This window comes from Macaca mulatta, chromosome 6 (assembly GCF_049350105.2).
Source record: "Macaca mulatta isolate MMU2019108-1 chromosome 6, T2T-MMU8v2.0, whole genome shotgun sequence".
NCBI lineage: Eukaryota > Metazoa > Chordata > Mammalia > Primates > Cercopithecidae > Macaca > Macaca mulatta.
The window spans coordinates 184,610,529-184,632,054 of record NC_133411.1 but is presented as its reverse complement, the minus strand read 5'-3'; the positions used below and the strand labels follow the sequence as shown (position 1 = coordinate 184,632,054).

Here is a 21,526-nt window from a genome sequence, read left to right as displayed (position 1 = left end):
AGTCCCAGCTACTCGGGAGGCTGAGGCAGTAGAATGGCGTGAACCTGAGAGGCAGAGCTTGCAGTGAGCCCAGATCGTGCCACCGCACTCTAGCCTGGGTGACAGAGTAAAACTCTGTCTCAAAAAAAAAAAAAAAAAGCCTTTTTTATAGAGGTGGGTTGTCACTCTGTTTCCTGGGCTGGTCTTGAACTCCTGGGTTCAAGTGATCCTCCTGCCTTGGCCTCCCAAAGTGCTGGGATGACAGGCGTGAGCCACTGCACCCAGCCCTCACTTTTCCTACTCCTGAAAGAATTCAGTGTTACAGAATACACATAAAAGTAAGCACACATAGGCTGCCTGGCAGTAGGAGCCCCGTCAAAGTGTGCCAGTTCCGAATCTTAGTGAGATGATTCCTGAGCATCTGCAGCATGCCCCGAGTTGGGGAAGAAGTTTGGGAGAAGTCTGAGTTGCTCCATCTGGCATTCAGATCAGCTGTGAACACCTCGGCCACCAAGGGAATCAAACGTACTCCTCCTTCTCCCTTCCACATAGAGGGAAAGGAACACTCGTGCCTTTAGTGTCCATCTGATGATAGCTGTGGGTTTGGAGGCCTGACTTTGTAAGGCTTTGTGAACAAAGACATAGCTGACATCTGCGCTTCCTTCCATGTGAGGGCATGTGCCGGCCAGGCCATTGCAGAAGGTCTGGGTGTGGCCCTTTCTCCCTGAACACCCCACCTGCACCTGGGCCTCAAGGTCATCCCTCTGGCATTTCAGAGCCCGCGGGCGTCCTTTACCGTGTTAGCAGTGTACATATTTGACCAAGCAGGCAGGTATTTGCCCTTGCATTAACATTCCAGATGCAGCCTGTGGCTCTGAGAAGGCAACTCTCATTGCACTCAGTGAAATTATCAAAGAACAGCTAGCTCTAGGCTAGGAAATAACCACCTCCCTTCTTCTAAAGGGCCTAAAAATCACTTAAAATAATGCTATTTTGGAAATACCACATGTTCATAGTAACAAATTCAGACCATAAAGATGAACTAAAATGAAAATAAACATCTCAAGTCTTCCTCTATTCAGTCATATCTCTTTGTTACATGTCAATTCACTCATTAAATATTTTTAAATGAAATGCATTAAGCATCCAAAGAGACGCTATATAAAACACATATACATGGCTTAAGGAATATTGAAAAGATTACCAGTGGAACCACCTGTCAGATTAGGAACTGAACTTTACCAGCCCCTGATTTGTTTCAGCAAATATTTCTGTATCCCTAAACAATCTATTGTGTTGTTCTGCCTGTATTTCACTTGTATATACATAAAATCGTGTTTTATGATCTTTTCTCTGTAGCTAACCTTTTGTTATCGTTTGACATTATATTTTTGATAGGTATAGCTGTAGCTCATTTTCACCGTTGTAAAGTATTTCAGGGCCAGGCACAGTGGTTCATGCCTGTAATCCTAGCACTTTGGGAGGCCAAGGCAGGTAGATCGCTTGAGCTCAGGAGTTCGAGACCAGACTGGGCAACATGACAAAACCTGGGAAACATGGTGAAACCCTGTCTCTAAAAAAACATACAAAAATTAGCTGGGCCTGGTGGCATGCACCTGTAGTCCCAGCTACCTGGGAGGCTGAAGCAGGAGGATTGCTTGAACCTGGGAGGCTGAGGCTCCAGTGAGCTGAGATTGTGCCACTGCACTTCAGCCTGGGGGACAAAGTGAGACCCCGTCTTAAAAAAAAAAAGTCTACTCTGGGGGGTAGGTGGTCCTGTGTGTGTGGGGGTAGGTGGTCCTGTGTGGGGGGGGGATAGGTGGTCCTGTGTGTGGGGGGGTAGGTAGTCCTGCTCCATAAGGAGCAATTAAAAACCAACAAACAAAACAAAAGATTGGGCATAAGTTGGTAACTGTTTACATCTGTGTGATGGGTTCAGGGAGCCTTACTATGTATATGTTTGAAATGTGCTGTAATTTTTTAAAAATGGTATTTCATCGTATGAATAGACTTCAATTTATTTATGCATTTATCTGTTAAAGGACATCTGGATTGTTTCCAGTTTTTTACCATTACAAGAAATGCTGCTCGGGACTTCACTGAACCTGTCCCTGGTGCATAGGTATTTGAGTGCTAGCTGAATTCTCTATCCTTTTCCACTAGTCTATTTGTCTATTCTTGCAGCATTACCACCAAGGACTTAATTGCTATATCTTATTTTTTTCCTCTTTAGAAAAGACTTGGCTATTCCTGACCCTATTCTCAACCGTACAGATTTTAGAATCGGCTTGTCCATTTCTATGAGAACACTGTTTGGATTAATGGGAATTGTTCTGAACATACAGATTAATTTGGCAAGGAGAAACATCTTTGTAAAATTGAGTCTTTTCCTGCAGAATCTATGAGTCATTTGAATTAATGTTAGGGTATAACAAGGGTATTGCACATAAGATCAGTATACAAAATTCAGTTGCATATATGCAGTCCAATTCTCTATGTATCAGAAATAGGTAGCAAGACCACTTATAACAACCACCAAAATCACAAGGCACCCAGGTACTCATCTAACAAAAGACATACCAGGTTTTTATGAAGAAAAGTATGTAGTCATTGAAAGATTTATTTAGCTCTTCTTCAATGTCTAATTTTCTGATTGTTCTTATAAGTGGTAGTTTTCAAAAGTTGACAATGTACGTTGATTTTGTGCCTGGCAATGCTGCTTAGCTTTCTTATTCATGACAACAATTTGTAGATACTTTCTGGTTTTTGTATAGAGGATGGTTATTAGCTGTGAATAATAATAGTTTTGTTTTTTCCCCCTTCTTATTTTTTAAATTTATTTTTCTTGTCTTACTGGACTGATCTCTGGTAATATGTTGAATAGAAGTGTGATGGCCATCTCTGCTCCCTATTTTAGAAGTAGTTTATTAGTATTTCCTCAGGTTAAGGAAGTTTCCTTCTGTTCAGAATGTGCTCAGATATTTTGTTTTGTGTTTCAAATCGTGAATAAATGCTTAAACTTACCCAGTGTTTTTTTTTTCTGCTTCTATTGATATAATATTCACAAAGACTTTTTTTCTTCTTTAATTTGTTGATGAGCGGAATTACATTAGTAACATTTCTAATATTAAAGCAACCTCTGTTTCTGTATAAATCTAACTTGGTCGTGAGGAATTATATTTTTCTTTAAAAATATTGCACTATTATGTTTTCTAATGCTCTGAAATTTTTGTTAACTATGTTCATGTTTCTGATTAGCTTGTAATTTCCTTTTTCATACTTATTTTTTAATCTGTTCTCATAAAATAAATAGGAGAGTTTCTCTTTTTTTCTCTCCTCCGAGAGAGTTTGTACAGGACTGCACAGTGATCTCTTTTCTTTGAGTGTCTGGTAGAACTCATTTGCAAAACCAAATACTATTGGTGTTTTATTCATATCATGTATTTATTTTTAAAATATGGAATTCTCATGAATTTGCATGTCATACTTGCACAGGAACCATGCTAATCTTTTCTGTATGGCCCCAATTTTAGTATATGAGCTGCCAAAATGAGCCTGTCATTTTATTTATTTTTAATGGTTATAGGGCCATTCAGGTTTTCTATTTCTTCCCAAGTCAGTTTTGGCAAGTTCTGTTTACTTATTCACTTCGCCTTAGTTTTTTCTTGTTTTGGGCATAAAATTGATCATAATGTTCTTATTATCTTTTTTGATCTCTGCAACATCTATATTAATATCTCCCCGTTATTATTCATAGTCTTTACTTATGTTGTTTATTCTGTTATCTTAACAAATTTTGCCAGAACTTTTCAAAGTACTAAAGTTTGGTTTTGCTGCTCTTCTCCTTATTAAATCTTTGTCTTCTGTTTCATTAATTTCTTCCTTTGTCTCTACTGTTTCCTTTCTTTAATTATCTTTGAGTTTATTTTGTTTTCTTTTTAACTTCCTAAATTGGCTGTTTAAATCATTACATTTCAAATTTGCTTTTAAAAATATGAGCCATTAAGGCCATATATTTCCTTTTGAGTGGCGTTTTAGTGGCATCCTATAAGCTTTGATGTACAGTATTTTCATTGTCGTTTACTTTAAAATGTTTTCTAATATCCATAATTATTTTTTCTTCATCCCATGATCTATTAAAAACGTTTACAACTATGTAAGAGTTTTGTTATTATTTAATTTTGTTGTAGTCAGATAATTATTCTGTATGAAGCATATTCAAGGCCTTGAAACATGCTGATACATACTTCTTAGCCTAATACATGGTCAGCTTTTTAAATGTTCCATATGTGCTTGAGAGGAGTATGTACTCTCTAGTTGTTAGACACAGTGTTCTAAGCGTTTTGTGTTTCCCAAATATTAATTACTATTTTATCATAGCTTAATCTGTAAATTTTGATAGAGGTATATTATACATTTTCTGCTCTAACGATTATTTATCAATTTTTCTTTGTAGTTCTGTCAACTTTACATATTTTTAAAGCAGGGTTATTTGGTACATACAAATGTAAAATGTATCTTTCTGGTGAACTGAACTGTTTATCAAAATATGGTGACCATATTTATCTTTAAAGATGGTATACTTCGGCTGGGCGTGGTGGCTCATGGCTGTAATCCCAGCACTTTGGGAGGCTGAGACGGGCGGATCTGAGGTCAGGAGATAGAGACAATCTTGGCTAACAAGGTAAAACCCTGTCTCTACTAAAAAAAAAAAAAAAAAAAAAAAAAAAAAAAAAAAAAATTAGCCAGTTGTGGTGGCAGGTGCCATCTACTCAGGAAGCTGAGGCAGGAGAATAACATGAACTCAGGAGGCGGAGCTTACAGTGAGCCGAGATCCCACCACTGCACTCCAGGCTGGGCAACAGAGTGAGACTCCATCTCAAAAAAAAAAAAAAAAAGTTGGTATACTTTTGCTTATAGCTACTCAGATTTCTTTCAGTTAGTATTTGCTGGGTACATCTTTTTTTCCTTCCTATGCTTTCAAAAATTATGTTCTTAACATTTTAAGTCTCTTGTAAAAACATTTGTTTGGATTTAAAAAACCAAGCCTGACAATCTTTGTATTTTTTTAATTGGCCAATTTATTCCATTTATATTCACTGTAATTACTGATTTATTTTCATTCATTTCTTCCATCTGTTTTTCTGCTTTACATTTGTCCCATTTTTTTTCTAAATTTTCCCCCCTCTCTTTTCTTGTTTTAAGTTGATTTCTTTTTCTCATTCTCTTTCCTCCATACCATATGGAATCTCTACCTTCTGTTTTTTAAGTGATTATCCGAGGCATTTTGACATGCATATTTAGCTTTAAAAAGCCCAGTGGCAGGAGTCTCTCTCTCTCTTACTTGACTTGCCCCCCATGCTGTGCATAAGCTGGGATGAAACACCAAACTGGGATTCCCATGCTGTGTAGACTCTAGTATAGATTACTTTTAATGGTAAAATCTGCAATTACTTTTGCACCAACCTACCACTTGCAAAGATTCTAGTAGGTTTAATCTTCTTCAACCCCCTTCACGGTCCCATGGCCCCTCCTTGCCCTGAGCCAGAACACTGGAAGCTAGTGGATGCTAATGGGGTTATAGGTGTGTATAACACGGCGTCTGCTGAACAGTAAGTGTTTGTGATAAACACCTCGTTTTCACATTTCCATCCTCCATTCCCCTTCTCATGCTAACAGCACCTTGATTCTTCTTTGGAATTCGACCTTCCCCACTTTTTGTCCTTGTAGATTAGGTGGAGTTGACCTATTTCCCTTTGCCCTGGCTTCAGGGTTGGGTACGTGACAGTTGGTTTCGGGGATAGACATATGACCCAATCCAGCTGATGAAACTGAAGCCTGGAGCTTTTTGTTGGAATAGTAGGAAAGGGATATACTTTTCCACTGGGTCTGCAAAGATGTTAAGATAGAAGCTTGCACCCACTGGTGGCTCTATGGGAAGACTCCACCTGAGGAGGAAGTCAACACAGTGGAAAGCCGAGTTGAAAGTTGGAGAAAGACAAATTCCTGAGGACATTTGAGCCCTTGGGTCCAGCCACGCTTGAAGCTACTCTTAGTCTCTTCAGTTCTGTGAGTCAGTTACCTATCTCCCAAACTCCATCCTCTTGTAACTGGGTTTCTGCTACTTGCAGTTAAGAGGGTTCAGACTAATCACATTCCTAAATAAATGTCATTTGAATCTGAATCTCGTGTTTTTACATGGACAGTGTTATAATATGTTCAGCCACCAGGGGACAGGACCCGGTTTCAGAGCTACTGGGCGTGGGTAGCTTTGCTCAGCCCCGCTCTGAGCCTCGATTTTCTCATCTGTGAAATGAGTTAATAATAGCAGCCTCACAAGGCTAATGTGAGGACAATGGATGATGAATGCCAGTGCCCCTTCCCATTTCCCTCCACTGCTTATCATACAAATGATCAGACAGAACCACCATCTGTATGTGTTACCCTGCTATTTCTTGCATCTGTGCCTTTGCACAGATTTTGTTATTCACACTGCTTTAAATTCCTGCATTTTCTTCTTTGCTGGTCAATTTATCCTGTGTCTTTACTTTTTTTTTTTTTTTTTTTTTTTTTTTTTTTTTTTTTGAGACAGAGTCTTGCTTTGTCGCCCAGGCTGGAGTGCAGTGGCACGACCTCAGGTCACTGCAACCTTCACCTCCTGGGTTCAAGCAATTGTCCTCCCTCAGCCTCCTGAGTTTACAGCCTCCTGAGTTTACAGGTTTAATCCCCTCCTGGGATTACAGGTGCATGCCACCATGTCCAGCTAATTTTTTTTTGTTATTTTTAGTAGAGACAGGGTTTCACCATGTTGGTCAGGCTGGTCTCAAACTGACCTCGTGATCTGTCTGCCTCTGCCTCCCAAAGTGCTGGGATTACAGGTGTGAGCCACCATGCCTGGCCAATTTCTCCTGTTTCAATACTCTGTTCAGTATCATCTCCTCTAGGCAGTTGTCTCTGAGGTCTCCCAGAATTACTGGTTCCCTCCTGGCTCCTGCAGCCCCTTTGCCGAGGCACTTATGTCCCTGGGTTAGGTGTCAGCTTACTTGTCTGTCTCCTGGACTAAACAGGAGTGTCATAAAGGCAGGCATTGGATCTTTCATCATCTACCTTGTCCAAGTTTATAGTAGGTGTTCATGTGTGTTAACGAATGAATGAGAACCCCAATAAATCTCAGTTTGGATAGTGATTCTCCTGTCTTCTGACTTCCCAATTTCACAGATGGTCAGAAGCAGTTGAGCTTCTCCCCGGCTGTTTCCAGTAGCCGGTACCCACTTTCTGGCTTCATTTCACCATCTACCTTCTCACCACCAGCCTGTAAGAGTCTTGTGGGCAGGAGCACCGGAGGGAGATAGTGAAGGAGGTTTACCACTTCAACAAACATCTGAGCAGCAACTGCGTGCTAGGAGTGAATGGGAGGAGGTGTGAGATTCGGAACCAGGAGTCCTGCATTCTGTCTGAGCCTTCCTCATCCACCGCTGCTGGGTCTCAGACAACTCCATCCCTCTCGGTTCCTCAGTCCCTCTCCACATCTGTACAACAGGAGCAGTCCTGAAGAAGAGGCTGTGAAAGCCATGAGATGAGATGGGAGAAGTGGAATGTTTTGAAATTTCAGGGAATCCTTCTCTTTCTCCGCCTTTGTAAATGTTTTGTCCCTGAGGGTCCCTAAAAACTGACAGTAGCTCACGCCTGGAATCCCAGCACTTTGGGAGGCTGAGGTGGGTGGATCACGAGGCCAGGAGATCAGATCGAGACCATCCTGGCTAACACAGTGAAACTCCGTCTCTACTAAAAATACAAAAAATTAGCCGGGCGTGGTGGTGGGCGCCTGCGGTCCCAGCTACTCGGGAGGCTGAGGCAGGAGAATGGCGTGAACCCGGGAGGCAGAGCTTGCAGTGAGCCGAGATCGCGCCACTGCACTCCAGCCTGGGAGACAGAGAGAGACTCTGTCTCAAATAAAAAAAACAAAGCACAAACAAACAAACAAACAAAAACCTGACAGTAGAGGGACTGTGTGCTGAGGCTGTGGGCTGATCCTGTACTGAACAACACACGGAAACCCCAGACTGAGAGGGTCAGTTTCATCCTGGGAACTGGGTCACCAGGACGTCACTCCTTTAAGAGGAAATGGAAGTGCAGGAGGTTGGGGAGAAGAGGGGTTGGCTCCTATCCTTGGGGCCAGCCACAACCCACCTCCCGAGAGATCTTTCTTACTGCCTTAGGCTTTTGCAAAAATTGGGGGGGACCCTTTTCTCTAGACCATACCTATTTTTTGGTTGTTTTAAAATATGCCGTGGTGGAAATTTCAGGACACAAAGTCACCTGGAGACCAATCATGGTGTTCTTTTCATTCCCCCTTGTTTTCTGCCACAAATCAACATTACCCAATATGCCCAAATGCCCCAACTGCAGCCCTCTGCTCATGAAAGGAATTCTTTTCTCAAGGCCTTCTCCTGGTTTTCTGGAAGTAAGCACAGAGGGTTTGCCCGCCCTCAGGGTCTGCTTTGAAGAAGTGGAGACTGAGGGGCGGTGGGAACGGCAGGGATCCCCCTTTAAGGCAGGGCTCACTTCTTCCTGCGTTAACAGGCAGCATGAGCAGGCCGCTGAGCAGGCCGGGGAGACTCCCAGCAAGAGCTTTGCAAACATCCTGGGTTTGCTTTTGCACCCAGTGAGGTGAAATGAACCCCGTGGGACTTACTTGAGATCAACAGTTGTCAGTCACAGGCCTTAACCCCTTTTTAATATCTTCCATGATAAAGGGAAAGTGAAGGTCTTTAGGCCCACAAAGGGAATTGTGATGAGGGAGCTCCTGGGACCCCTATCCCTGAACGCTCCTGAGCTACAGCCTCGGACCTGACCTGGAGGCTGCCAGAGGGAGGGGTTGGCTGTGACTCTAGCAGGATCCCTGAATTTGCTGGTGAATGAATAAATGCCTGGCAAGAAGTAGCATTTACTGAGTGTTCCCGTTCTGAGGCCTGAGCTAGGTGTTTTGCATCTTTTTTCTGTTTAACTTTCTCAATGGTACGATAAAGCGAGAACAGGTGTGTGCATTTAACAGACCATGAACGTGAGGCTCCACATAAGTAAGAGCTGCCCCAGGTCACGCAGTAGCAACGCTCAAATCTGAACCCAGGGCTAGCTGACTTCAAAGCACGCTTCCCTCCCACGATGACATGCTGCTTCCTGTGGGGCGGGCTAAATGGATCAGGCAGAATGGTACAGAGGGATAATACGAGGGACACGGAGATGATCTAGGCAGGGCTGCTGGTCTCCAGCAACTCAAGGGTGAGAAAACGTTTGGGTTAATTGCTGCAGTGTAAAAACAGAACTGCCTGTGTGATAACAGGAGCCTGTAAGCGAGCGTCTGCAGGTAGGTGTGCCAGTGTACGCACAGGTGTAAACTACACACAAGGGCAGGTCTGCTTGCACACAAGAGCGTGTGTGTGCTCCAGTGCCTGAGTGTGCATGGGTGTGTTGCCCGTGAGTGTGAGTGGGCGTGCACCAGCAAGACTGTGTGGCACAAAAGCCATTTCTGGCTCTGGAGTTCACGGGAGGCTACATGGAGCAGGTGGCGTTTGAGTTGGGCCTGTTGCCATGAGGGGTGTTTGGGAAGGTGGGTAAGGCTCTTCAGGCAGACAGCAGCCTGAGCTCTGGGGTATTCTCTGAGAACAGGGAATGGCCTATCTCAGCCGAAGAGGAAGAAGCATGGGGCGGAAGAAGATGAGAAGGGCAGAAGGGATTCTGTAGTCGGAGCATGAAGGTCTTGATTGAGGAATTTGTGTGTGATCTGGCAGGCACTGGGGAGCCACTGAAGGCTGTAGAGCAGGGAGAGTGTTGTGAATTGAACAATGACTGGACTCAGTCTGTGACCGGGATGGCCCTTCTTCAAATTCTATGACTGCATGGGGCGGTGAATACTCCAGTGGGGGAATGGGGAAGGGAGCTTGCCTCTCTGGCAAAGCATATTCACTCACTGCTGGGAGAGATGAGGCTGCAGGGGAGTGGGTCTGGGCAATTTTCATGGGCATCCTCTTTAAAGGTAAAACTTTAGGCAAAATGTGTGACTCAGCACGGTCTTTGAGCATGCACTGGGTGCTCAGCCTGGGATCCCCCACGCCACCAGCAGTCATGCTAGCGGGGACTTTACAGAAGAGAGGACTGACCTTCCCTGGGGTTGAACGCCCTGACCAAAGTCACATAGCTGGTGAGCAGAGGAACCGGACTCCTGCCACCTCCACTAGGCGCAAAGTCTGGGCTGAGCCCTAAGAACTACCACTCAAGGCCACCGTCCGCTGAGCTCCTGCTGCACTGTGGCCCGTCTCTAGCATTTTCTATGTCTTAACTCAGTTCCTTCTCACTCCAACCCCATGGGGCAGGTGCTGAGATTCTCCCCGTCTTATAGAAGAGGAAGTTAAGGCACAGAGAGGTTAGAAGACCTGGCAAGGAGGTCACACAGCCAGTAGGCGGCGCTGAGTGTGTTGCAGACCCTCCGGTGGAAGAAGTGAAGGCGTGGGAGCCCTACTTCCTGCGAAGTCCCTCCCCCACCTCCCTGCCATCCACTTCCTGCTACTGACCTAGGATTGCTGGTAATAAAACCACAAGAGTATGCATGGAGGAGGCCCTTAACATCCACACTGTCGCTTAACTTTTACAACATCCACGTGATTGATATGATAGATATTTATCCTGTTCTTATCTCTAACAGATGAGGGCGTCTTGGCCCAAAGAACTTCAGTCGCTTGCCCAGGACTCACAGTGAGTGGTGGAGTCTTGCGAAGTCCAGGTCGGCCCCATGGCAAAGTGGGGAGCTCCCCGCCTTATAATGCACAAGGCCGAACTCAGAGGGGGCCCAGAGTTGGCCCACGCTGCTCCAGAATCGGGGTCACACTCAGGTCTCCCAAGTCCTGGACTGTGTTTGCCCTGCCCAGCTGCTCGAACTTTTCAATAACTGCCACTTTCAGATGGGCTGACTTCACGCGCCCTCTCCTCAAAACCGTGAAATGTTTTTTTTCAAACTGAGGGAAACCCCCAGGCTCCTGCCCACTCATGCCAACGGCGGCTCACACACAGGCAGTTCTCAGTATCAGTCACGATCCCTCATTACATCCCAGCTCTGAGACGCAGGCGAAGTGTCACGCCCATTTTGTAGATGGGGAAACTGAGGTTCAGAGAGGCCTACTGTTTGCCCCTGGGCCTTGAGCAGTGCCTGGCAGAGCTGGGAATTGCCTGGGCCTGTTGAGTGCTGTGTCCTGCATGTAGGCCCTGAATCGCCGTGCCAGTTTCTTTGGTTTGAGACCTTTACTGGCTCTGTAGCCTCTGAATGGCTCAGGCCTTGGACCTGGGGACCTCTCAGACGGTTCCTTCTCAGCCCCTTCGAGGATTCCTCTCCCCTCTTCCCTGTCCCCTCGCCCATCCTTAAATGCTGGTGACCCCTTCTCCGTGCGGTCTATGCCCTCTGCCTCAGTCTGCCGCCCCCACAGCACTTCTAGGGCCCTCTTGCTGATGTGGCTTCGAGGAAGTAATAACCTGATGGGGCTGGCAGCAGGGAGGCCCCCACAGCCTGTCTAGAAAACAGCGAGGCGAAGTGTGGCAAAAGGCTTCAAATACCCTCCCCTTTAGCCAGTAATTGTTTCCAGAAATTCCGTTTCTAGGGAAATAATCTGAAAGAAACAAAGTGTTCCCTGCATGAAGATGTTTATCATAGAGTGAAGAAGAGACAACAGCCAGATGCAACAATAGGGAAGGGTTTTCTCGCACCTACTCCCGCGCGAGCTGGTGTACCCCTGGGGCTCACTGTGTGCTGGACACTGTTCTCCAGCCTCTATATTATTCTTTCTTTTAATCCTTGTAACAACTTTTTGAAACAGGTACTAGTAACATCCCCTTTGACAAGTGAAGAAACCGAGGCTTGGAAAGGTTAATCAGCATGCCCAAGGTCAGCCAGCTCCCTAAAGTCTGACTCCACCAGCCTCAACTGTTACCAGGGTAGCGATGGTTAGTAGTCACCATTACCAGGTAATTGTTGGGAGAGGGTCAACGTGCTGGGCAGCGTGAGATGCTTGTCAGGTGGGGCAGGCTGGGCTGGACTTTGCAATGCAGGGAGACGGCACGGCTCCTGGCCCTGGCTTGTCTGTGTCATCGGCACTGGCCCTGCCACTCAGGCAGCAATGGCAGGTGAAGGCAGACACAATTTCTTAAGTCCCAAACAGAAACGGTGGAGAGAGAGTCAATGTGCTTTAGGTTTGCAAGAGCCCCTGTGAGCCGTTCCCCACCACCCAGGGTGAAGGGGGCACCACCTGGGGAGTGGGGTGGTGGGCTGAGTTCAGTGCTAGGCTGGGCCCTGCTTCCTACTCCCAACACTCTCCTGTTGGGTCAAAACCTGGATGGCAGGGGAGCGGGAGTCACTAGAAGGCGAGTTTGGGGGAGTCTGAAAGCACAGAGGCTGTGCTTCATTTCCCATCTAGAAGCTCAGAACAAGGCTGTCTCAGAGGAAGGGGCCCCTGCAGGGGAACAGAAATAGCAGCTAGGAGGCCTCAAGCTGTACCCCAGTTCCTCCTTCCTCTCCTCCACAGGGGCTGCAGATCGTTAAAATCTCCCAGAGCCCACAGTGAGCCTCAGCACATGGCTGAGACTTGGGGACTGCCTGCTAGGGTGTCCTGGGGTGGGGACCCATAGCAGAGACAAAGGCCTGCAGGGGGATGTAGCTGGCTTTGGACAGTGCCAGGGAGAGCCCAGGAGCCGGCCAACTATGTCCACGTGGCTGCCATGGATAGAGAAGCTGACAAGACAGGTCTGGAGTGGCCCAGAGAATGCCACTGGGGCCAGACAGCCTCTGGGGACTTACACTGGGGGGATGCAGGTGGGGAGGGGAGAGAAGCCTGCAGGGACTGCGTGCCATTTCCAAAGCCACCATGTTTACTACTGGAAGTGGCTGAGCTCCCTGACCCGGAAAATTTAAGTTTTTCCATCATCTGTGAAGTGGTGGCCTAGAAGGTCCCAGAGCAGAATAAAACAAAGTATCTTACACCTGGGCACGTCCAGGTGTGCGTGCCAAGCTCCACTACTGGGGCAAGGGCGCTCACTCAACTGTTCCTTCCCCAGCCCTGGGAGGGAGGCGCTGGAATGATCAGCTCCATTTTTCAGATGAAGAAGACACAGAGTTTGAGAGAGAGGAAGTCACTTGCCCCATGTCAGCCAGCCAGCCAACTGGGGAGGTCGGCCTTCAGAGCTCTGGCAACAGACCGCCGCCATGTCATAGATGGCTTCCCAGTTTGTGAGAGTGTCTCGTAAGGGACGAGTGAATGGGGGAGACAGCAGGAAACTCAGCAGCCACAAAAGGGAGAGACTTGCTGCCTGCTCGGGAACGAAGACCAGGTGGAACGAAAGCAGGGCAGAACGCGAGCGTGTGCATCCTCTTACCACCGTGATACCAAGGCCATGTCTGCACCCACACCAAGATGGGAAGGGAGCGTCGAGCTGGGACTTCAGGGACTAGGAAGGATGGCAACAGACATGGGGTTCTCTATGACTTTCCATTTTATCTTCCATTTTCACAGTAAGCTTTAAAACTCTGTGTCTCCAGATTCAGCATGAGAAGGAGAAGTTCCCTGAATCCTCTGGGCACTGGGGACAGCCCTGCCACCCACCCTGACAGTGTCCCTGGGTGACAAAGGGGTGTGGTCAGTCCTCACATGAGGAGGGACTGAGTGTCCTCCATGGACCTGCGACCTCCCGTCTGTGAGGCCCTCGCTACCTTCTGCAGCTTTCTGCATGGATCAGAGAGAGGAGAAGCAGGCACACGGATGGCTGTGTAGCACCACCTGCCAGTTTGGGGCAGTCGGGACCACCTCGACTTCCTATCTCCAGGCAGGGCGGGGAGGGAACGGTCCTCCTACCCCAGGAGAGCCTCAAGGGCTGTGTACGCCCTGCAATGCAGGCACACCCCCTTCCACTCTCTGAATGCTCTGCCACAAACAGCCACTGCGAGTGTAATGAACACCCCAAAACAGGGAGCCCTGTGACTCACCACTGCTGCTTCAGGGACAGGGACAGCTGCCAGAATTCTTAGCTCTCTTTTACAGATGGGGAAATTGGGACTCAAGAGGGGGATGCGATCTCTCCAAGCTCACACAGCCAATCTGTGGCAGGGAATGAGGAAGTCTGGTCTGGTCTCCTGTCCCCATGGCTGGGGCTCTCTCAGCAGTCCCGCCCTGGGCCCAGCCTGCACCCTCACCTGCCCCTGACTCCCGGACCGGCAACTCAAGTCGTGACAAGGACACGCTTTACTGAATTTGAGAGACTCATTAGTATGAAAAACACGTTCCTCACCACCCTTGCCAGAAGATTCTTGACACAACACAGTTGGGGGGTTGGCATGCGCTCTCCGTTGTTAAGTATTTATATATAGTTAGTGTTGGAATGGTCCCCAGACACCGATCCAAGTCTCCCGTTTTCAGATGGGGGGCACCAGGCTTAGGGTCAGGACCCCCCTGGAACAATTCAGTAGCACAGCTGAGACATGCATCCACAGAGCCTGCCCTGAACTTTCCAGCTGCTCCTTGGCAAATGGGCCATGGGGAAAATAAATAAATAAATAAAGGCTGCCACTTACTAAGCATTTGCTGTGTGCCAGGCGCTTTGCATAAATCGGTGCTAAATCTTATCCTAGTTCTCTCAGGGAGGCATTTTTATCCCCATTTTGCAGATGAGCATGCTGAGGCTCAGAGAGGGCAAGCCACCTGCCCAAGGTCACACAGCCAGGGGCTGGAAATGGCACACATTTCTTCCCCCACGCCAGGGTTGGCAAACCATAGCCCACAGGCAAATTGAGCCACCACCTGTTTTTGTCAAAATGGTTGAAAAATAATAGAATAACATTTTGTGACCCTGTGAAAATGATATGCAGCTCAAATTTTTGTGTTCATAAATACAGTTTTATGAGAACACAGCCATCTCCATCCATTTATGTACGGTCTGTGGCTGCTTTCACCCTACAAGGGCAGAGCTGCGGCACTGCAACAGGGATCAAATGGGCTGCACAGCCTAAAATATTTGCTATCTGGCCCTTTGCAGGAAAAGCTTTCTGACCCCTGCCTTTTGCTGGGCTGTCTCCTGAAGGGTCTGGAAAGTACGCAGCCCCCATACGGCTGTGCAGGCCGTTCTCTGCACAAAGGCATCAGGTGAAGGGGGCAAGGGCCTGCCATGAGCCCTTCCTCTGCTTGCCAGGCTGTGCACCCCAGGCCGGGTCCCCTGGAGGAAGGGCCTTTTCCTCATTTGTTCACCTTTCTGTGCTTTTTTTTTTTTTTTGGAGATGGAGTCTGGCTCTGTCACCCAGGCTGGAGTGCACTGCAACCTCTGCCTCCCAGGTTCAAGCGATTCTCCTGCTTCAGCCTCCCGAGCAGCTGGGATTACAGGCATGCACCACCACTCCCAGCTAATTTTTGTATTTTTAGTAGAGATGGGGTTTCACCATGTTGGCCAGGCTGGTCTCAAACTCCTGACCTTAGGTGGTCCACCGCTTCAGCCTCCCAAAGCGCCAGTATTACAGGCGTGAGCCACCACGCCCAGCCGCCATGCTCCTTCTTAAGGGTACAAATGTACTAGCAGTGGCCCCGAAGGCATGGTGCCCCTTCCCGCCCCATCTCGGTCCCTGGGAAGGTAGCACCTTCAGACCCGCTCAGAGGGAGCCAGGAGGTGTAGATCAGGGCAAAGGCAGGGCAGGGGAGGGGAAGGAGGGGTTCACAGGTAGAAGCCAGAGTCTCCAGATGGCTTCCAGTCACCATCCCCAGACCCATGTAGGAAGGTTCTCTACCTTTCAGTGACTCCTGGGGGGCCACGATTTATTCTCCTTGACTTTTGAGGCTGTAAAGGGCTTCCCACCTCCTCTCTGCTCTCCTTCCCCTGACTTCCTCTCCAGGAGTGGGAGGGGCTCTCACTCCCCAAACTCTCTGAAGAGACAGAAGAGGAAGAGGATTAACCGTGTGCTGGCGCCGTTGCTCCGCGTGGCTGCTGTGCAGAAGTGCAGGCCCTGAGAAGCTGGGCGGGCAGGGATTGGGGCCCCGGTGGCCCAGGGTGCAGCCTCGAGCTCTCCACCCAGGGCCTGCAGAGGCCACAAGCCGCCCTAAAGCCCAAACACTTGGGGAAGGAAAAATGGGCCCTTGGAGGGAAGAAAGGGAAGGACAGAAGAAACAGGGGAAGGAAAAATCACAGCAAAAAGGATGGAAGAAAGAGGCAAAGGAAAAAAAGGCAGAAAATAAAGATAGCACCGTGGCAATGTTACGCTACGTGAGGGAGCCAGGCACAGAAGAGCACCCGTTCCATGAAATGTCACACAGGCAGGTCCAGAGAGGCCGAAAGCAGACGCGTGGCCACCTCGGTGTGAAGGTGCAGGGAGCGGAGCGCAGGGAGCGTGGGGGTCAGCTCACAGGTGCAGGGCTTCTTTTGGGGGTGGTGAAATGTTCTAAAATGGATTGTGATTGTAGATGCACAACTCCATGCACATACTAGAAACCACTGAACTGTCCACTTCAAACAGGTGACTTCTATAATATGTCAAATGTAGCTTGAAAAAAACTTACAATAAAATGGAAAGAAAGAAAAAGGCAGGCAGGCAGGCAGACAGACAGGAACAAGAAAACGAAATGGATGGTGAAGAATGAAAATTCTCATTTGCTGAAATACCTGTCACATGCCAGGAATTATGCTAAATGTCTGTGCCCTTTACGCCTTTTCTGACTTTTCCAAGTAAGTCTGATGGTTATCAGCATTTTACAGTAAAGAAGCTGCAGCTCAGACTGGAGAGCGACTTGCCCGAGGTCGTCAAACCAGTAAGTGGTGGGGCCATGACTCATGCCAGGCAGGCCCACCCTCCAGCAGCCCAGGAGAGCACCCCCAGCAGCTGTGAGACAGGGCTCCAGCTTCACAAGGCAGCCAGAAGGTTCCTGAGTGGCGGGGCCAGCCCGGGGCCCCTGACTGTGGGGTGAGCTGCCCTGGGCGTAATGCAAAGGGCACTCATAGAGGCCGGGCAGGAACACTGAAACCATGTGCTAAAGGGAGCATTTCAGTAAAGCTGAATGTATAAGTGAACAAGCTGGGGCTCTTGAAGGGGGTGAACACATTCAGGCCCTTAAGGAAACTTATCTTCTGGGCAACAGCTCTTCTTGAGAAGTGTGTGTATCAGACACGTGGCTGCAGCCTCATCTTCTGAGATTGGATTTGGAGCAAAAGATAAAGTCAGTCTTGCTCCTCAAGCTGTGCCCCTGACTTCTGGCCAAACCAGGACATGCCGTGGCGATGCTGTGGACGCAGCCCAGGTTGTTGGGAACTCCGGATTCCAATCCTGACTCAGAAGCTTGCTGTCTATGCTATTGGCCAGAAGTCGCACCACCTTCCCGGGTTCATCTGTGCTGGAGCTGGAGAGGGGTTAGGCTGTTCCCACCCCACGGTTCTGTGATTCAGAGCTGGTGCTGGGTTCTGCCAGGAAACCTGCCCCGATGCCAGTATTTGCAGGGAGGCTTATCGTGCCATCCAAGCTAAAAACGGGAACCAGGAATCTCTGAGTTCTTATGAGGTTTCTGGAACTTCTCTCTTAGAGACGTGGTTTCCTGATCTCTACAGTGGGGGTGGGTTCACTTCTCAGGGTTCTTGGGGGCCTAGAACAAGACATTCACTCATTCATTTATTCAACCAGCAATATTCCTGGGCCTGTTCTGTGCCAGGCACAGTGCCACGTGTTAGGGTCTAGTAGTGAACAACACAGACAGGGGCCTGTCCTATGGAGCTTACGGTCTAGGGGGAGCAGACGTTAAACCAATAGGGTAAGTCAAGAGGGGGAAGAAGAGGGCCTGGGCTGAGGGGAGCCTGCGTGGGGTTAGACACCATGTGGGCTGAGGGGAGCCAGAGGGGCAGGAGAGGAGGTCGTGGCAGGGCAGGGCCTTGGAGATGGGAATAAGAATTTGCTGTTTTACTCTAAGCAATAGGAGAAGTGGAGTATAATCCAACTTATGCCTGAAAACCTCACAGAGGGAAGGAAAGCAAATTCAGGGAGCCAGTCAGGGGCCAGTTGGGATGCTGAGCTGATGGGGGGACAGAAGAAAAGCTGGAAGGAGTGGGGAGGCACCAGCTGTGACTCCAGCCCTCCAGACATCAGGAGTAGTGAAGCCACAGGCACAGGCCCAGGGAGTGTATAGGCATGAGGAAGGGCCACGCCCGGAGACCGTGATAGCCCAGGTGCTAATGAATATTATCTCCCGCCTTGGGAGATTACCATGAACAAGTGAATGGGTGGGGAAAGGGCTCAAAGAGACCTAGGCAGGGGTCCAGAAACACAGGGTTCTCCTCCCAGCCTTTCCTGAGTTTGCTTCACACCTCAGACAGGTCACTTGCCTCCCTGGTCCTCATTTTCCCCATCTGGTATGTGTAGGGCTAGCACTGAGGTGACAGTCAAAAACAGGGCCAAGTTCAAATCCAGAGAGCATTTCACCCTAGAGTCTAGGCTTTGGGATCAGAGAGACTCAGGCTCAAATTCTAGCTCTGCCACTCATTAAGGCTGGCGGCCCAGGCCAGCTCCTCTGTTTCTGGGAGTCCCCTGCGGGTGGGGGCCACACTGTGAGAATGCCTGCTGCAGAGTCACATTCCTATGAGAAGAGGGCCTCAGACTTGCGCACTGCTCTACCGCAAACAGTGCTGGCAGATGGCAAGTCCTTGGTAAATGCTTCTCACTGGGCTCTGGGTGGTTTATTCTGGCTGGGGCAGAGGGTGGTGGATGGGGCTGGGGAGGTGGCAGGAAAGGCAGCAAGACGGTGGGCAGGGACCAAATCAGGGTGGGCCAGAGGGTTGGGACTTGTGGGAGGCTGAATAATGGCCCCCAAATGTGTCCACATCCTAATCCCTTGAGAATGTTACCTTACGCGGCAAAATGGACTTTGCAGATTCGATGACGTTACGAAATTTAAGCTGGGGCTCTAGAGTAGCATGGGTTACCCAGGCGGGCCTCAGTGCAATTGCAAGTGTCTTTCTAACAAGGAGGTAGACGGAGAGAGCTGGCTACAGCAGAGCAGAAGGTGACGTGACCTTGGAAGCAAAAGGCTGGAGTGATATGAGAGGGGCCCTAAGCCAAGGCATGCAGGCTAACTACAAGTGGGGCAAGGTAAGGAAAGGGAGGCTCTCTGGAAGCCTTCAGAAGGAACCAGCCCTGCTAACACCTTGATCTCAGACATCTGGCCTTCTGAATTGCAACAGAATAACGTGTGTTATGTTTGGCCACTAGGCTGGTAGGGATTTGTTATGGCAGCCACAGGAAATGGACACACGGCTACCTATGTGTAGGCGGCCGTGGGAGGCAGAGGAGAGTCCTGAGCAGGGCACTACACTGAGATTCATGATTTAGGGAGCTCACTGTGAGTGACGGAGCAGACAGGGAGAGGCTGGGAGCAGGGGTATCTGAGAGCAGACAGGGGAGAGGTGATGAGGGGTGATGAGGGGCAGATGGTGTCTGCCCACAAGGCAGACAGCAGGTTCTCGAATGGTGGGACCAGCCGGGGCCCCTGACTGTGGGGTGAGCTGCCCTGGGTGTGCTGCAAAGAGCACTCATAGAGGCCGGGCAGGAACGTTGTGGGGGGGCTGCTAGTTGGCCACAGGGAAGGGAGGACCAACCAGCTTGGCCACTCTATCTTCTGGAGTCACCCCTTGGCCGATGGTGCCCCCACCCCACCCAGGGCAGGCTGGCTCAGTTCCCTTTGGAATTCTTGGCTCAGGCAGACAGCCCAATCTTGGCAGTGATAAGGGCTCTGGGTCAGTGCGGGTTTGACCCCAGACGGAGAGCTGGAAGGACATGCTATCAGCCAGCAGGGAAACTGGGAGCCGAACTTATCGAGGGACACATGAGGCCCTGATCGCCCTGGCAGTCTTGGTGGGAATATCAACCTCTGGCTGTTCTTGGCTACCTCCGCCCTCCATGCCCTCAACCACGGTGTGGGGCCCTCTGACTGGCTCCCCAACCCTTCTCTGCCAAAGCCCTCTGCCCCTGCACCACTGGAGGACAGACCACAGCTGTGCTCTCCAGGAGCATGGGCCCTGGACTCGGCTCTGGCCCTGCCTCCATGGCTGCATGCATGACCCTGGCAGGCACTGCCTCTCTGCTGGCCTTTGTTTCTTCACAGCCCCTCACCCAGGGTGCCCGCAAGGATCAGAACAGGAGATGGACACTCATACCCTGCAGCATGCCGGGCACCCAGAGGACAGTCTATGGCAGGCGCTGCTATTTCTGTTGTTGCTCAGATCGCAATTTTGGGTTGTGTCCCTTGGGGCAGTTTACTTGACTTCTGTGAGCCTCAGTTTTCCCATCTGTAAAGTGGAGATTAAGCAAGTCCCTGCTTCACGGGGTTGTGTGGAGGATGAAGTGAGGCCCTGAGTCTCAAGGGTCCAGTCCTGCCTTGGATGAAAGGGTCTTCTCATTTGCATTTAAAAGCTCAGAGGTCTACTCTCCGGGGTGGGCTCCTGGGCCCACGTGCCAGCCCCATCCGGGCTTCAATCCTTGGCATGTGTGGCTCTGAATCTGACCAGTCAGCTTCTTAACTAGACCATGAGCAATTGCAGGTGGCCGAGGGTGGCAGGGGGTGGGAGATGCTCTATCTCACTTCATGCCCTTAGCACTGGGTGCAGGGGTGGGAGTAGGATGCTCCCGAGGAACAATTAATGCCTAGAAACAATGTCAGGCATGAAAACAGGCCAGTAGTGGGTGCTCAATGAATGTCAGCTATTGTTAAGTGCTTATTGAATGAAGAAGTTCCCTTAAGGACCCAGCTGAAAAGGCGGCTTATTAACCCAGGGCTCAAACAGGTAACGGCAAATACAAAGGGATATACAAGACTAAACCCAGGAGTGGCAACCACCTTCTAGCTGAACCACATCCCTGTATTTTTTTCTTTTTTAAGCTTTGTAAACTGAGTAGGCTTTGCACTCCAGCTGCCTCCTGAATAAGAGATTGCGCAAGGATATGGTAGGTGGGCGTTTTGCCCATCAGGACTGGAAGCGGAAGTTTCCAGGTGTGCACTTGGAGGGTGGATTTGAGGGACCGGGTCCAGGGCCTGAGGCCACAGTTCAATGCAGGAGCAACAGGCTTGCTTCAGATGGACAGTGGTGAGGGAGCAGAGGGCCCCAGATCCAAGTCTATGGAGGGACACTCCACCCCTGGGAATGGGGGTAGTAGCTACAAGGACCAGAGGGAATATGCAGGGGTCTCACTAGGCAGTTTTGCCCCCACAACTCCAGAACCTGGAAACCTTGTTGGTGGGTCTGCAGCATCCACACAAGCTTTTCTTGAGTCTGACTTATGTCCTGTTGGGAGACGGCAGAGCATGTTTGTGTCCTTTCGCTCATGTGAGCTTCAGGCAACTCTGGACGGCAAGTAGGAAGCCCGGTGAGGGTAGATCAACTCTCTATGAGATGAGCAAACCGAGGCCTGAGATGGGGAGGAACTTGCTCAGGATACAAGGTGAGTGCCGGCAGAGCTGAGACCAGGGCTGTGCCACTGATTTTCCATAACGTCATC

The 21,526-nt window shown here is 49.2% G+C and overlaps 1 protein-coding gene and 1 non-coding gene across 4 annotated transcripts in view; both read right to left on the bottom strand.

The window, feature by feature from the left end:
* HRH2 (histamine receptor H2) overlaps nt 1–21,526 on the bottom strand; it is a 52,824-nt gene that overhangs the window by 3,611 nt on the left and 27,687 nt on the right. For 2 of the 3 annotated variants that reach the window (XR_001445668.3, XR_001445669.3), the window contains one exon: nt 15,788–15,923. The exons of the other annotated variant lie outside the window; for it this stretch is intronic. The gene's annotated coding sequence lies outside the window, so the exon portion shown is untranslated. The remainder of the gene's footprint in view (nt 1–15,787; nt 15,924–21,526) is intronic. 3 annotated transcript variants of the gene reach the window in all.
* Nucleotides 3,430–3,536, bottom strand: LOC114679098 (U6 spliceosomal RNA). The gene has a single exon (XR_003730782.1). It is a non-coding gene; the product is annotated as a U6 spliceosomal RNA (small nuclear RNA).